Source organism: Bombus vancouverensis, chromosome 16, assembly GCF_051014615.1.
Source record: "Bombus vancouverensis nearcticus chromosome 16, iyBomVanc1_principal, whole genome shotgun sequence".
NCBI lineage: Eukaryota > Metazoa > Arthropoda > Insecta > Hymenoptera > Apidae > Bombus > Bombus vancouverensis.
The window spans coordinates 6,089,995-6,105,270 of NC_134926.1; the positions used below are offsets into that span (position 1 = coordinate 6,089,995).

Sequence of the window (15,276 nt, forward strand, 5' to 3'; positions counted from 1 at the left end):
CATAGGAAATGTTGACCGGATTAAAGCCACTGTACAACTAAAACCTAACTCAATACAGGATCATCAAACTAGCTACCAATTAAATAACTTTCGATCTGATTTCAATCGATTTATGCCAAGTTTGATTTGCAAATTTTGCATTTCCATCCAAATTAAAAAGAACTTGATGGTCAAACTGTCTATTCCGAACATAAAATCTATTATACATGACTAAAAATCTTCTCTCTCTGTTTCTCGCGCGTGCACTCTGCAGTGTGTTTACAAACTGAAACGTGAGATTACAAACTCATCGTGATCAGCGCATGTAACATAATCGTGCTTGCGATAAGTCGAACCAAAACATAAGCGACATTCGACGCACATCGAAGTAAAAATGTCCAAATTGTTTTTATGAATATCTCGAAAACTGAGACCGAGCGTGGATTATATGTATAGGAAAAAGTTGTAGCAAATATTAATTTCTACGACATATCCAACTATCGTCGAGATCGCTAAGACCTCTTTGTAAATAATTATACATTATTTTCTTGCTTTTATTCATAAAATAAACTGGTGAAATTTGATCGTATAAAACTGAAACATTTTATATATATTACATAAGACTTTTTAGATAAGAAAATCAAATAAAACGGAAGACACAGGTAACAGTTTATATTTTAAGACGTATTTATGTGAAATCGATGCCTGGTTGTTATTAGGATTATAGATCGGTGCGCGTTAAATGCAGTTTTGTATAATACAATTTTTATTGCTCGTAGCTGCTTGAAAATATCGTACATTTAATCAAAATGATATTTATATCATTCGACAGACCTTTTCAAAGACTTCTTTCATTGTTTCAGACTTGCACGAATTTTTTTCTTTCTTTTTTTTTATTTGGTAGACTTTTTACGATCAATTCTCATTGAGAATTATAAGTAAATTATTTTGGCGTGGTACTGTAACTTGGATTATGAGAGTTCATAGTATGTTTGATTCTAGAGACTTGCACGAACGACCAATTTTAGAATTTGAAAAGTTTTAGAACAAAGCTACTATAATTTCTACGTTTACGAATCTCTTAAAAATAATTTACGTATCAAGGAATTACTTAAATGGAACAGGAAACGTCTTTAACCTTCCCTAAATTATAATCTTACGTTTCCAGAAACCTTCGTGACGCTTTTTCTACATTTACGGTTCACGTAAGAAGATCGCACGAATATTCTGATCATGCGTCAATGTCACGACAACGAAGCGTCACATTCTCACTATAAATCTTCCTAACATCGAACGTACCGATTTCTCGAAAATTTCTTCCTCTTTGATATAGTTGATAATCAACGTAATTAACAAATTAACAAATATGACAGAATTGAATGTGCGATATTGGCGCGGCAAATTCAAACTTCAAAACAGCGACGTATACACCAACCTCGTAAAAACATAGAAAATAAAAAAGTAAAATCTATCGGCCCGCAGTGTAGGATACTTTTGTTCGAAGAAGTCCTTCTCCGTTTAGAGATTTTGTTCGAAGAAGTCCTTCTCTGTTTTCTTCGTCCTCGCCTCTCTACACTTTGTTCCTTTTATCGCGCGTTTGTTTGCGAGTGCCGACTGGCTTCGTAGAAACAAGGGAGGAAGTGGCAGGGTAAAAAATGCTGGGAAGGCGTGTCTATTCATCAGGCTGATTGCGTGAATGCGTTAGAAAGGGACCAATTCACGAATCTCACAGCGGACGAACGAATATAACGCGCAGCATCCACGCTAGACGGAAGTAATGAACGTTGCTGCGCTTATCTAGTTTGATACTTCCTTCCCAGCTTACACGCATTTACACGAGAGCGTAGGCAGACTTTCTATGGATGCGATCACGATCTCCGTCACGATTCGGTTCGAAACATTTCAAGACCACGCCATGGGGTGAAAAACGCAACAAGACTGCGGATTTTCATCCATCTATGGGAAATTTTAAATGCGCAACAAGGCGCGTAGTATGCAGAGTCGTACGAAATATTTATTATATATATATAATAAAGTAAAATATATATAGAATATAAAATATTTATTAAGAAATTTATTTCATTCGCACGAATATTATAACAAATACTTTACATATATATATATATATATATATATATATATATATATATATATATATATATATATATATATATATATATATATATATAGTATGTAGAATCGTATGAAATATTTATTATATATATATTAAATTAAAATATATATTATATATACGATATATATACAAATATATATATACGATTCTACATACTACTACTACTGCGTATTATATATATATATATATGTAAAGTATTTGTTATAATATTTGTGCGAATGAAATAAATTTCTTCAATTAGATTCCATTTGTTCCACTAGGATGGTGAGAAATGAAACAAGAAACAGAAAAAAGATCAACAAAAATCAACTTCCTATCATAACTTTCCCGAGTAGTCTTCGTTTGCAATTTTCCTCGCCGTATAATCTTCACGTTATCATATTACGTTATCGTATCACGTTCCCATGCAATTCGCAATTGACTCGCTGAGAAGCCACACGCCGATTTGCACTGCAAATTCGAACTTCCGATTGTTCATCGTCTCGTCCCTATCGCAAATAAAATTCTAATAATAAAATTTCGTTTCTAAGATATCGTACGTATCACGTACGTTCATTACATTTCAGAAATTACCGATAAGCGCACAGAAAACGGACACGATCTGTCTTGCTTTTGAGTTCAATTATTGAGTTTCGCGAAATAATCTCAATGGAAATTTATGACGTAAAACTCTATTGTGCATCGTGTGGTAGAAATAAGTCACGTTTCGAAGAAACGACGAATCGCACGTTCCAAGTGCACACGTGAGATAATTACTTTTCACGACAATTATTAGAAATTGAATATTCCAGACTAACCTTTTGCTAGGGCGGATCAACAGGAAAAAGGTTTCATTGCGATCTCAGATGTCCTCGTTATCGGATGTATCGTTTCTACACGGACAGTTATTGATTTTATTGTTACAGATGACCTACAAGATACAGTCAGATATCTGGGCATGATTCTGGATAGAAGAATGACATGGAAATGGCACATCGTAGATAAATCCAAATAACTGAAATTAAAACTAAAAAAATTCTACTGGCTCATTGGCAGACGCTCCAACTTAAACACGTAGAGTAAAATAATAATATATAAAGCCATATTAAAACCTGTTTGGATCTATGGGATCCAACTATGGGGAACAGCGAGTAATTCCAACATAGAAATTCTCCAACGATTCCAATCAAAAACTCTAAGATCCTTAATAGATGCATCTTGGTATGTTACCAATGAAACAATACATCGCGACCTTAAGATACCCACGGTTAAAGAAGAAATATCGAAATTCAGTAAGAGATATAATATAAGAGTTAACGACCACCAAAACTCATTAGTTACCCAATTACTTGACACGATTAATCAGATCCGCAGACTAAAAGACAATACCCTTTAGATTGAAGCATTAGATTCAACTAGAATCAAACATACTATAAACTCTTACAATCCAAGTTACAGTACCACGCCAAAGTAATTTACTTATAATTCTCAATGAAAATTGATTGTAAAAAATCTACCAAACAGACGACCTACGATTGTGTCACACGCTCAAGAAGACCACCCGCTCAGAAACAGTAATAGGATAGAATAGACATCCTGCATACCACAGCCATCGAAACAATAACCAAATGGTAACGGAATAGGCGCTTCAGAGATAACCAGATGACAACCCCTCCAAAGGAACTAACACCTCAGTATGAAAACGCTCCAAAATACGCGCTCGGCCCAGTCTCTTGTAACACTTTTGTTGAGAATTTTTGATCTTAATAGCCGAAATAATGGTATAGGAACGCTAAATTTACACTTGGAATTTATATTAGAATAGTTATATATTTATTTGATAAGCGATTTCAAAGATATTCATCGATACACACTCGCACGCGTCTCAGCACTTCCTTCCATAGCCGACTGTTGACCGACTGTTGACCGACTGTTGACCGACTGTTGACTGACTGAACAGTTTACATTCATTTGTTTTCGAGACGCCGCGCACACACATACTTCCACACACTGATATTCACATGCATTACTACTATGCGCCTAACCTAGTCTAGCGCATAAAATTATACATATCTCAATAACTTTGAACCGTCATTCTGTTGGATTTGCATAGTAAGATTTATTATCATATACAAAGTTCAATTTTTTCAACTTATTTGTGAAACGTTCGAACTGCGACTCGAGGAGACTTGTCACGTAAACTTGAGGGTTATATGATAAAAACAAGGTTGAGCCGAAACACAACCATTAACTTTTTTTCTATTAGACTTTATTTTTCACTTAATAGTCACAATTGAATATACACTGACGCGTATGCATAAATCAAGTACGCGACTGGTCTAAAGGTAGAAACCGGTAAACATATGTTGACTATTCTAAGGGTAGAGAATAAGTAAGTTTAGTGACGATGTTGTGGCGGAGGAAAGATAGGGGTGGGTGTGTCTAAGGACACGGCACCATCGGATTTGTTGATGACAATTTTGGTTAGGAAAGTGAAGGCAGTAGACACCGCTTCCGATTGGATAATAAGAAGGTTGGTGGACCAGGAAGGGTTTTAGTCGCCCCCGAGAGAAAGTTGCTAATGGAAGATACCGAACGTGAGAAAAACTAACTTTCCCGTGTCAACCCGTAGTAAATAATAAATGTAAAGGGGCACTTAAAATAAAAGATACTTGTTTGGTCTGAAGGACCTTAACTATGAAAATGCCAAGACCCATGGTGGGTTCTTAAGGCTATTGAGGGTACGCGCCAAGGATGTGTAGACATCTCGTGGTGTTGATGCGGATTGATGTCACTAAATCACCAGCGATCTATCATTTTCGTGATTTCTTGTGTCTCCTACGTGACAGTCGACTCGATCGAACCAGTAAAGCTCCATTTTCTATCTACGAATCCCTTTGAGAACTTTCAGTTGATTCTAAGTTAAGTTTACATGGAGTTTTTATTAAAGAAAAAATTATTAAGAGGAATGTTCATTTTAATAATTTTCTATCCTTAAATGTTGTTCGTCCAACAGAGATCTACGAGAAAATTACTAAAAGAAATTGACAAATCATAAATACAAGCACATCTACATATATATACAATACGTATGCAAAGTGGGGAAAGAACCTGATCGTAGGAGAATGTGTGCGATAATATCGCGGTATTTTGTATCTTTTGTAAGAGATTTTTGGACAGTGTTGAAAGATAAACCGGTGGAACGAAGCACGAAACGAAGCTCGCGAGAGGATCGAGTAACTAATACGTTCTAATTTACGTAACGAAACGTTCAGACCGGAGAAATTACACCTGAATAGCATGTGACACGCAACAAACGAATGCTGGACGAGTTTCATTAACGTCCATTAAGATCATTTCGCCGGCGAGATGCGAGTTTCACGTTACAAAGTAAGAGGAGAGATTAATGCCCTTCTAATACAAATTTCTGACTCTATAATTAGCCAGGATAGCAATTTACGATTTAGAGATAAGGAAGAACGAAGCAGGAAGCCATCCAACTCTTCTGACCGGAGAAAATGCTCTATCCGGCTATTTAGCAGACGTACAAAGGCCACGTTGTTACTTATAGCTGTATACTAAGCTCCATACTATGTGCAACGATTGCTTATTATACGATCGAATGGGAATAGAATGGTAGATGATTTTTGTTGATTTTCTAATTTTCTTTCTTCTTTTTTTTAATTCGTGCCACGCCTGTCAGCTATAAGGAAGCAGTAAGTTAAATGTGCTTACGTAGCTGAGTTGGAAACCTTATTAGATACAAAGACATACGTGTGATTTAAAAGTAGATCATAAATCTATCAAGTTGGAGAAGTTGAGGAAAGTAAAAAGGATATACGTATATATCCTTTAATCCTTTATATAAAAAGGATATACGTTATTTATTCAGAAATATTAAAAATTAAAGTTTCCAATGATTTTTATCCTAAACGATAAGATTATTGATAGATGCATCTATTTACAATAGATCAAACGGGAAACGATGGTTATTTGACTAAATACAGTAATGTGTTGCAACTAACACAACTAGATAGATAATTCACAACTGAAAACTAATAGTTTGCAATTCGTAACAACTTGCCAACTTAACTCTCGACTCCTCACAACTCGACTCTTAGTTAACGACTGCCGATTAATTCGTCTTTCTCCCTTAAGCATCCCTTTGCCTTTTCTCATACCCCCATCACGAACGCCTTCTTCCGCGTAACTATTCGACCGAGAAACAGACAACATATTGATGGGCTGCTTGGCCGATTCAAGTTTCCCGACCCTTTTGGCCTGTCGGCACTTGGGCTTTCTCGCAACATTGTTCATGGTTCACCAGATATTTCTTAGGCAGTTTGTTCACGATACTACACGTATATACATTTAATAGAGAAAATCAAAGAAAGACAAAGGAGTTGATAACATAATGCTGATCAAGAATCAAAATCGAATTTCATACCGAAAACAAAGCTGGTAAAATAGTTAAAATTAGTTGATAAGTAAAATCGAAGTAATTTACATAATACCAAGTGAAAGCTGATAGTATGAAATAAATTGATAATCAATGTCACGTCCCGCGCTGCGCACGCGCCGTAACGTAGACTAAAACTACCAATAGCGCGAGCGAGCGTTCCAATTTGAAATTTAAATAAATTTTAACAATTTGTATAGAAAGCAAATTCGAGCCTCACAACCTCCACGGAATAACCCGTCACACGACGACCCCTCCACGGTAGACCTAAATATAAATAAGCGTAGCGACAGAGGAGAGAGAGATAATTCCTTAGTTCAGAGTAGTTAATTCCTCAGTTCTGTGTGATTAGTTCCCAGTTCTTCTTAGTCTTGTTAATCGACGTGTTTGCATTTGTCAATTTGTAAATTATTGAAAATCTACCAAATTAAAATCTTGTAATTAATAAGAGTGAAAACGTATTGCGAACGATTGTAACTTCGAGTATTTGAAATTTCAACGACAATTCTGTCAATATCCAATTAGAATACGAATAAACATTTTTTGTGAAGAATATTTGTCTAATAATATAATAGGATTAAGCGAACATTTATTTTCACCAACTTTAATCCTCTCCCGTGCCAGTACTCCTGCATTAAATAACAGACAACACTACAATTTAATCTGAATTAAAAAATTAATGCCAACACAACCAAAACGAGCCAAACAAAACGTAACACAAAATCAAATTGGTGAGGTAAAACTGAATGAGAGTGAAATTAGAATTTAATACCAAAACCAAGTGAAAGCTGCTAGTATAAAATAAGTTGATAACCAAAGTCAAATTAATATAAAACCAAAATCGAAGAATGAAAGAGAAATCGCTAATAGAAAATTGATTGCTAACCGTAGGGGATTTTAAAATTGCGTGCTTGCGAAACACAAAATATGTGACTTATGATATTTTTCATCTTCATACGTGATATCTCATTCTTTTAAATAACAATCAAACCGTATTTCGCGAAGCTCTAATTCTCACAATTTACGAATTTTCTATGTTAATCCGACACGTCCCCGTTCTCGAGATTACTATAATACGACCGACAATCGTTCCAGCAGAATAAACAGCTACTATGGGGAACAATATGAAGACCTTCGGGCCTCATAATGACGATAATCGCGCCACAAAATCAACACCAACTTCCATTATATTTTTTCAACGTGTCATTTCCGACAGTTTATCCAATTATTACGTTCAAAACGCACGAATATTTACTTTTAGACACCGTGTAGAGCCGAGTACCTTCGAGAAAGAAAATGATTTATGAAGGAAAGTCAGACGATGATAATACAGCGTCCGCGAGGCTGACAGGTGTCGATGATCGTATCGAGAACAAGAATCGATGTTTCTACGCGTTCTCTACCTGTTCAGGTGCCTGCACTACTTCCAGCAGGAGATCATCGAGAAGAGAGAAGAAATTGGAGAATTGGAGGAGCTTTGCCCGATGACTTATAAATTCCACGACAGAGACGAAGAATGTAACTTTCGTTCAGATCGGTCGAGGGTGAAAGAAATAGGTAGTCTCATGTTTCTTTAATGCAAACGTCGAAACGTTACGACAAAATAATCTTTGTAAATACTTAAAAAAAGTGACAGTGTTAGGCGTTATTACTATATTGCGGATTTTGATGTATTTATGAGAAATTGAAAAGAAATTTAAAGCTGTAAGAATGCACCGTGATATAGAAAAATAATATAAAAAAGATAAAAATATTAGATACCTAAAATACTATATTCTTGATAATATTGTTGGTAGGTGAAAGGACAATTTTCTATTTAGATTAGAGTTCTTTAATCGTATTTATAAAAATATGAATGTTCATAAATGTGCGCAATTTAGTTATTACGTTGTTTCAGACTGAAAATACTCGATAAAGTTGACCATGAAGTTCCGAAATTGTCCTTGCTCTACCTAAGTACATACTTCAAATTGTGCAAGGGTAATTTACTTTCATTCCTACTTGTCTTCGTTTGAGTTACACTAATTCCGACAGAAATGCACGTCCGCTGATTGCAATCTGGATGATAACATACTAAAAATGCCGACTATCTGACGTAATAATCCGTGTTTTGCTAGAACTAGCTTTGTGTTGCACGAGACCGTGCAAGTAAAGCATTATGAAATCGATTAGAAATCTAGGTGTCAACAGCACCCATGGTTGTCATATGCGAAAAATAGGGACGAGCTACGACTTTCTCTAGATACGATGATTTTCTTCGTTCTTTTTCAAATCACATCAATTCTTAACTGTCTGCCACTTTCTCGAGCCAAATCTTTTCACAAGATTTTACTCTTCGCAGTAAATTTACGAAACTTAACATAAAATAAATATATAGTAAGCAATAATATGTAAAGGAAGTTTGAAATAGCAGCTAATTAACTTATATTGTTTGCTTTATAATTCACAATTGTGGTGCAATTAGTAGTTATATATCAAATAATAATGATTACCTAAGTCTCACCACGTGGAGGTGGCTGCACATAGAGACTCGTCCTGAAGATACAGAAAATTTCAATTAAATCTTGAATTGATGGTATAAATTTAATATCGACGGCCAAAGGCAAACAAAGAAATATGGAATATGGAATGTTTTCTGTGCAAGACTTTTTAAAACGAACGATCACCGCGATTCAATTTTAATTTACGCGCAGCAAATTCAAACGTTTTAAAATTACTCTTTGATTAATTAATCAAAAATACTGTAGACGAGATAATTGTAACTCTAATAACGAACGGTTACTATTTACACACTAAAATAACGAAATAATATCTTAATATATATTTCAAATGAATTAATATTCTATAAATGTTATATTTTGCATTTTTCATTTAGTAAAAAAATTTTTGTATCGTATAATCCAAACATATTCGTATTTCATTTGTCAGTTTTTTACAAATGCAATATACATGAAATTACAAAATGAAACCATTTAAAAATCATTTTAAGTAATACAATACCAAGTTACAAGTATTCATCAGTATTAAATGGATACATTGCAGTATTTCCACTGCAAAACGCCTAAAGGGATGATGGAAAAGAAATAAAATCGAGGAGCCAGAAGGGCGATCCACTCGATACAACACCGAACAAACCGTGAGTGGAACATTTTTTTATTTCGCAACGCTAATTTACTAAATCCGTAATCATAAAATAAAATCTTCTCAAAATAAACCGCGAAGAGTGCTTTATTACATTTGCAATTATATTTAATTTGGTCTTGACAAAAAAAAAGATAGAAACAAATGAAAAATTCGCGAAAGCACACACCACAGCAAGGTGTTCATTATTCACGCAACGCTAATAAACACTAATCTGTGCACTCATATTTCAACATACGCAACACTAATACCGAGATGTCCAAGTGCAGCCACGTTCGAAGCTGCTGATGCACGACCACCTCTGTGCAACTGTCTTAGCTGCTTCAGGTGATCCAGAAACGGGGATAAGCTTCCACAATTCCAGTGGAACATTTTGGGCATTTTATAGACGCAACGCTACTTACAAGAACGCGATCATTCGTCAACGCAACGCTAATCGAAAAAATTATGAAAGCAATCCCGATGAAATACATCGCAACGCTAATTCTTAAAGCGGATTTAATGTAAGTTACTATTACTAGATTGAATAAAAGCTACTTCAATTATAATCGATAATCAGAAACCGTGGTACTACGAAATTAATCCAAAATTAACATCGCTTTAATTTAACTTTAAGTAAAACAAAACGCGAGAAACTCTAATTTTACGCTTTAATAAGTTCTAGCAATTCACGATCGAAAATACTGAAAACAATCGCGACATTTTACAATTCGTAACACTAAAGCAAACGCGATCATTTTTTCATCGCAACGCTAGTCCAAACCGTAATTAATCAATCGCAACGCTAATGCAAATACCGCGACTAGCCCAAATGAGGATGGGCCGACATATACGTCGGCAACAAACAAATTACAACTAATACTACTACAAATACTAAAGACGAGCACAGTGACAAAATAGTAACAAGAATGACTTCCCATGCTCTGTATCTGGATGACCCAGAGGATGGGCAGCCATTAGTAGTTGCCCTCTTGAGTGGCAGTTTGCCGGGCCTCTTCGGCTCATAGCCTCTTCTTTCTTCGGGCGCGATGCCCGCTGAAACTTACATCTAGGCTCGAGACTTTCTAAATCGCAAACCAAAAAATAACTTATAAAGGTGAAATAAAAATATAAATCGCGGAAGCTGGCCCAAATGCATATGGATGAACAACGATCAGAGCGATCGCTGTCCGTTCGCATGTGCGTGCTCGAGCAATACATAAACGCTCGTTTCGAAACCTACTCGCGACCACGATCGCGAAAATCGAAAAATCGATCAACTATGCCAGAGACGTGACATTCTGCCCCGTGCCAGGCTTCGCCATCCATTTTTCAAATTACCTTTCCTGAAATAGATTGGACACGCGAGAATGAGCCTACCCGACCAGAGAGAAACCACACCAACGCACTCACTCCACGATTCTCACACATACCACTCGGGCGCAAGAACCTACACTAGAGAGGACGTCCCGGGACACCTCCGACACCCGAGTTTGACACAACTTGCACACTCTAATGTACGTACCATTTTGCTGAAATCGACTGACGAAAGTTAGCGACCATTACTAACAACACGATAAAAGTAAGTCCTGTGACTTGTTGATTGTAATTCGTATAAATATCCATAATTCAAAGAAACGATAGGCGGTACGAAATTTGGTACCAGTTATTATCATTATCATCTTTAAATTTATAATGAACGGAATAATAGCTAAAACGACGCAATTCCACAGCCTAACCACACGCACAATGTGGAAAGTACGTCGTTCACGATACACTAACGCATCGTCAATCGCTTAGAAATTGTTATAAATTCGTCAATGGTCATCGTACCCGTTGCCTTTCTCTCACCCACGTAGCACCTGGGCACGTGAGTGAGGTCCTGGCAACGAATACGGAAGGGGTTAAACCTGAAAATCCTAACTAAAAATGATATTTATGCATCTATTTTGTATTTAACGGGCTAATCGTTCTTCATTTTGCAATTTCAAATTTTATTTCAAATTATTATCACTGTATACTCTACTTTATTAATTTAATGAATTACCAAAATTCTAATATCGAATGTGTTCATAAAAAGCAATATAACATAATTATTCGCTCAAATAATTGACTCTAAACTCTAACAAATTATTGAAACTTTAATATTGAAAGAAAGAATAGACGGAATAAGAAATTGATTTAATAATTGAATCAAGATAAGATACTAATGCCAACAACCTCAGGCGATCCCTTCGTCGAAGCACAATTTGAAAAGTATGAAAGCAGTACAGAAAACTTGTTGCTTCGATTCCGAGATCTGCCTATCGCGAAATTTCTTCTTGCGCATAAAATTCAAGACATTTTTGTACGGAAGGACTAAGCTTCGATATCTTTCTATTTTTTAAGTTAATACTCAAATACAAATATAAAAGCCAAATAATTAATAAAAATAATTTCCATTTTTAATGCAACGAAATTGGAGGATATCCGACTTCTCCACGAAATATTCAGTTGTCATTCCGACACTTATCTCATTTATTCAAATATTCACATCTCATTTATATACGTATATTTGTATGGTTATTTGGCTTCTGCAAATATACATTTTTAGTATATTCTGATTTTAGAAGTAATTATAGTGAATCATTATATTAATACTATTAATATAAAAACAAATAATATAATACAAAAACGCGATGTGCAAGAAGACCTATCCTCAACTAATAAATAACACGCAGAAAAAAGAAATGTTACTACTCACGAGTATAATAAATACCCGCGGTCACTATGCTCGCAAAAAATTCTACGTAATACAACCAATCACCCGTGCCGATTCGGACCTTTCGTCCTACGACATGATTGAGTGACCGGAGGAACAAAAATACATGCGACTCACCACAGATGCGAAGAACCTGTCATCGATGCTGATCGTCATAGTCCAGAAAGTCGTTATCAATGACGTCATCAAACAGGAACCATCGAAACCCATGGCACAAGTGCAGGTTACAAACAATCTGTAATAAAATATTCAATATCACAATTTGTTCTTACGTTGTTTGTCCATATAAAATAAAGATAAAAATTGGTATTCTAATAATTGAAAAGTTGCACTTCATTCGATAATAATTGAAGCAAAACGTATGCACAAATATTTAACTACATAATTGGAATATAGTATTCAAAGCTTTCATACACTTAATAAGTTATTTCTACACTGCTGTATAGCAATTGTGTAGCAAAGATTAGTATTGGTCCAATAAAAAAAGAAAATAAGCATGTACATACGTCTGCCTTTGTTATAATAACTCAATCATTACCAAATCTGCATAAGAAATCAAGAAATTGATTATTAATCATCTGCAGCGTCGTTTTTGTATCGATTTAAATTATCGATTATGAATCTCCCATTGCCTCAGTGCTGTAAACTGCTAGTCTTTCATCAGCGAATAATATATACAAAGGAAAACCAACAATTTCAAGTAAATGTACAAAAAACCAATAACTTATAATATTTGAACAAATTATAGCAAAATAAATCAATAATAGAATTCAAATTACGCTTCAGAGGCCCGTAACATAAAGTATCGATGACTCTAATCGTCAAATATCAATTATCAATCGTCAAATATAATCAACGATAAAAGTACAAAGAAATTACGGAAAGCTACTTAATTTTACTAAAAATGATAATTGATAAGTGAATAAATAAAAACGTACTATTCTAATGATGCTGATAGAAGCGTACAAATGATGATAAAATCGAAATTAAGATACTAATAATGACGATGTGACGCGACGTACACTGGCTCCACGAATTTCAATACTAATCCTAAATTACCAATCGTGGAGACTTTAATATAGCCTCCGCCAATAGGAGCGCTCGGTTTGAGTTCGCAATATTTTCTGCCAATAGGAACGGACTTCCTTCTATATGAGCGCGCGATAATTCAATCTAATCAAATGGTCAAATTAATTAAATTGTTAAATAAACAACATATTTAAGGTAATGTTCATTGTCAATTGCGAATAAAATTATGCTCTTAACGGAAAATTTTCGTGTCTTATAACTATCTATTATTAAATAAAATATGGTATAGTAAAGTAGGCTATAGTAAAAGTAACACTACGATATATTATTTAAATATTCATACTGTTATTAATATATATATATTATTAATAAGTAATTAAAACATATCAATAAATAGAAGAAAAGAATGCGAAAAATTATCCTACCATGCTTTATGAATATATCTATTTAGAAATGTTATTATTATTAAAAATTATTAATAATTAGTAACTTAGAATAGTTGTTGAGAATTGATAGCAAAATTATAATGAAAAAAGAAATTTCTTTAATCGAAAATAATTCTTTGTTATCGTTTACTTTGCTATTAATTGATGTATAAATTAAATAATTGTACATATGTAATACTAGAGAAGAAATAGAAGTGTTTACGCCCGTAGTTCTAGTTGTTTCACAAAATGTAACTACATAATTGACATATAATATTCAAAGATGCTTACATTCTTGGCTTTTGAAGCACCACTATGTTTTCAGGAAGCAAAAAGAAGGAAAAGGAGTGACAAACCTTTAACAAAATATGACAGTTGATTAAATTGATGAATAGAAGACATATTTAAGGAAATATCCACTAGCAATTATGAATAAAATTATGATCTAATGGGAAATTTGTGTTATGCAAGTATACCTGTCTATTATTAAATAGAATCTGGTATTAGTAAAAGTATCATTATAGTATTTCATTTGATTATTCATACTATTATTAATAAATATATTTCAATAATTCAAATATATTAACAAATAGAAAAAGTTATTGTTTTTTCTGTTTCATAAGTAAATTCATAAATAATTGTTTATGTGTATTGCATACTATCAAAGAAGCCTTATTTTGACCTAATATAAAGGTAATAAGATGCCATGTTTATTCTATACCTCGTCTATGGTAGAAATCTAATTTCACAGTAATGTAACTGTGTCGATTATTATCCGTCGTGATGATCGTCGTGCTTGATCTTGTAGCCTTGGCAAGATCATTGCCACCATAACGATGGCGCGAAAAGCAATCGGTGATTATGCGCGCCTCTATTGCGGAATGCTCTGCATTTAATTGTATATAATGGCGCTCTACTTGTACGAACGTGTCACCACAGAGGGCTTGATTTGATTAATAAAATGATCGCTCAAGGATCATCTTATTAGCATAGCATACGACCTTGTATCTTTCGCCATCTTACTGGCACTTTTTATTATTGTATGTGATCTTATCGCGTTTTTCTTCGTGTTTAATTTTCGTTCCATTATACTGTTCGATTACCATACATGAATCCTTGAAAATTTAGTTCAGTGACTCTGTCTCCACAGCCGAGTACGCGAGATTCCTTATGCAACTATAGTTTCCGTGTCCTTGCGTCAATCCAGATTTCAATTAAGAAATCGGGAATCTTTTTGTTTCGCAATCTATCCTCAACAATAATTCATCATCATTATTGCAAAAATACTAGCAGAACAAGCAATGGAAAGTAAAGCTTTCCATAACTCTACTGTGTTTTTATAATATTCTTGTGCCTGCTGCGCCAGTTTTTTAGAGACCTATTGCCCTAT

General features: G+C 34.5%; 1 protein-coding gene across 1 annotated transcript in view; it reads right to left on the minus strand.

The window, feature by feature from the left end:
• Ptr (patched domain-containing protein) overlaps positions 1-12,647 on the minus strand; it is a 55,252-nt gene extending 42,605 nt beyond the window's left edge. The window contains exons 1-2 of the mRNA XM_076625342.1: positions 12,550-12,647; positions 9,044-9,086 (exon numbers count right to left, since the gene is read on the minus strand). The gene's annotated coding sequence lies outside the window, so the exon portion shown is untranslated. The remainder of the gene's footprint in view (positions 1-9,043; positions 9,087-12,549) is intronic.
• Positions 12,648-15,276: the final 2,629 nt, after the last annotated feature.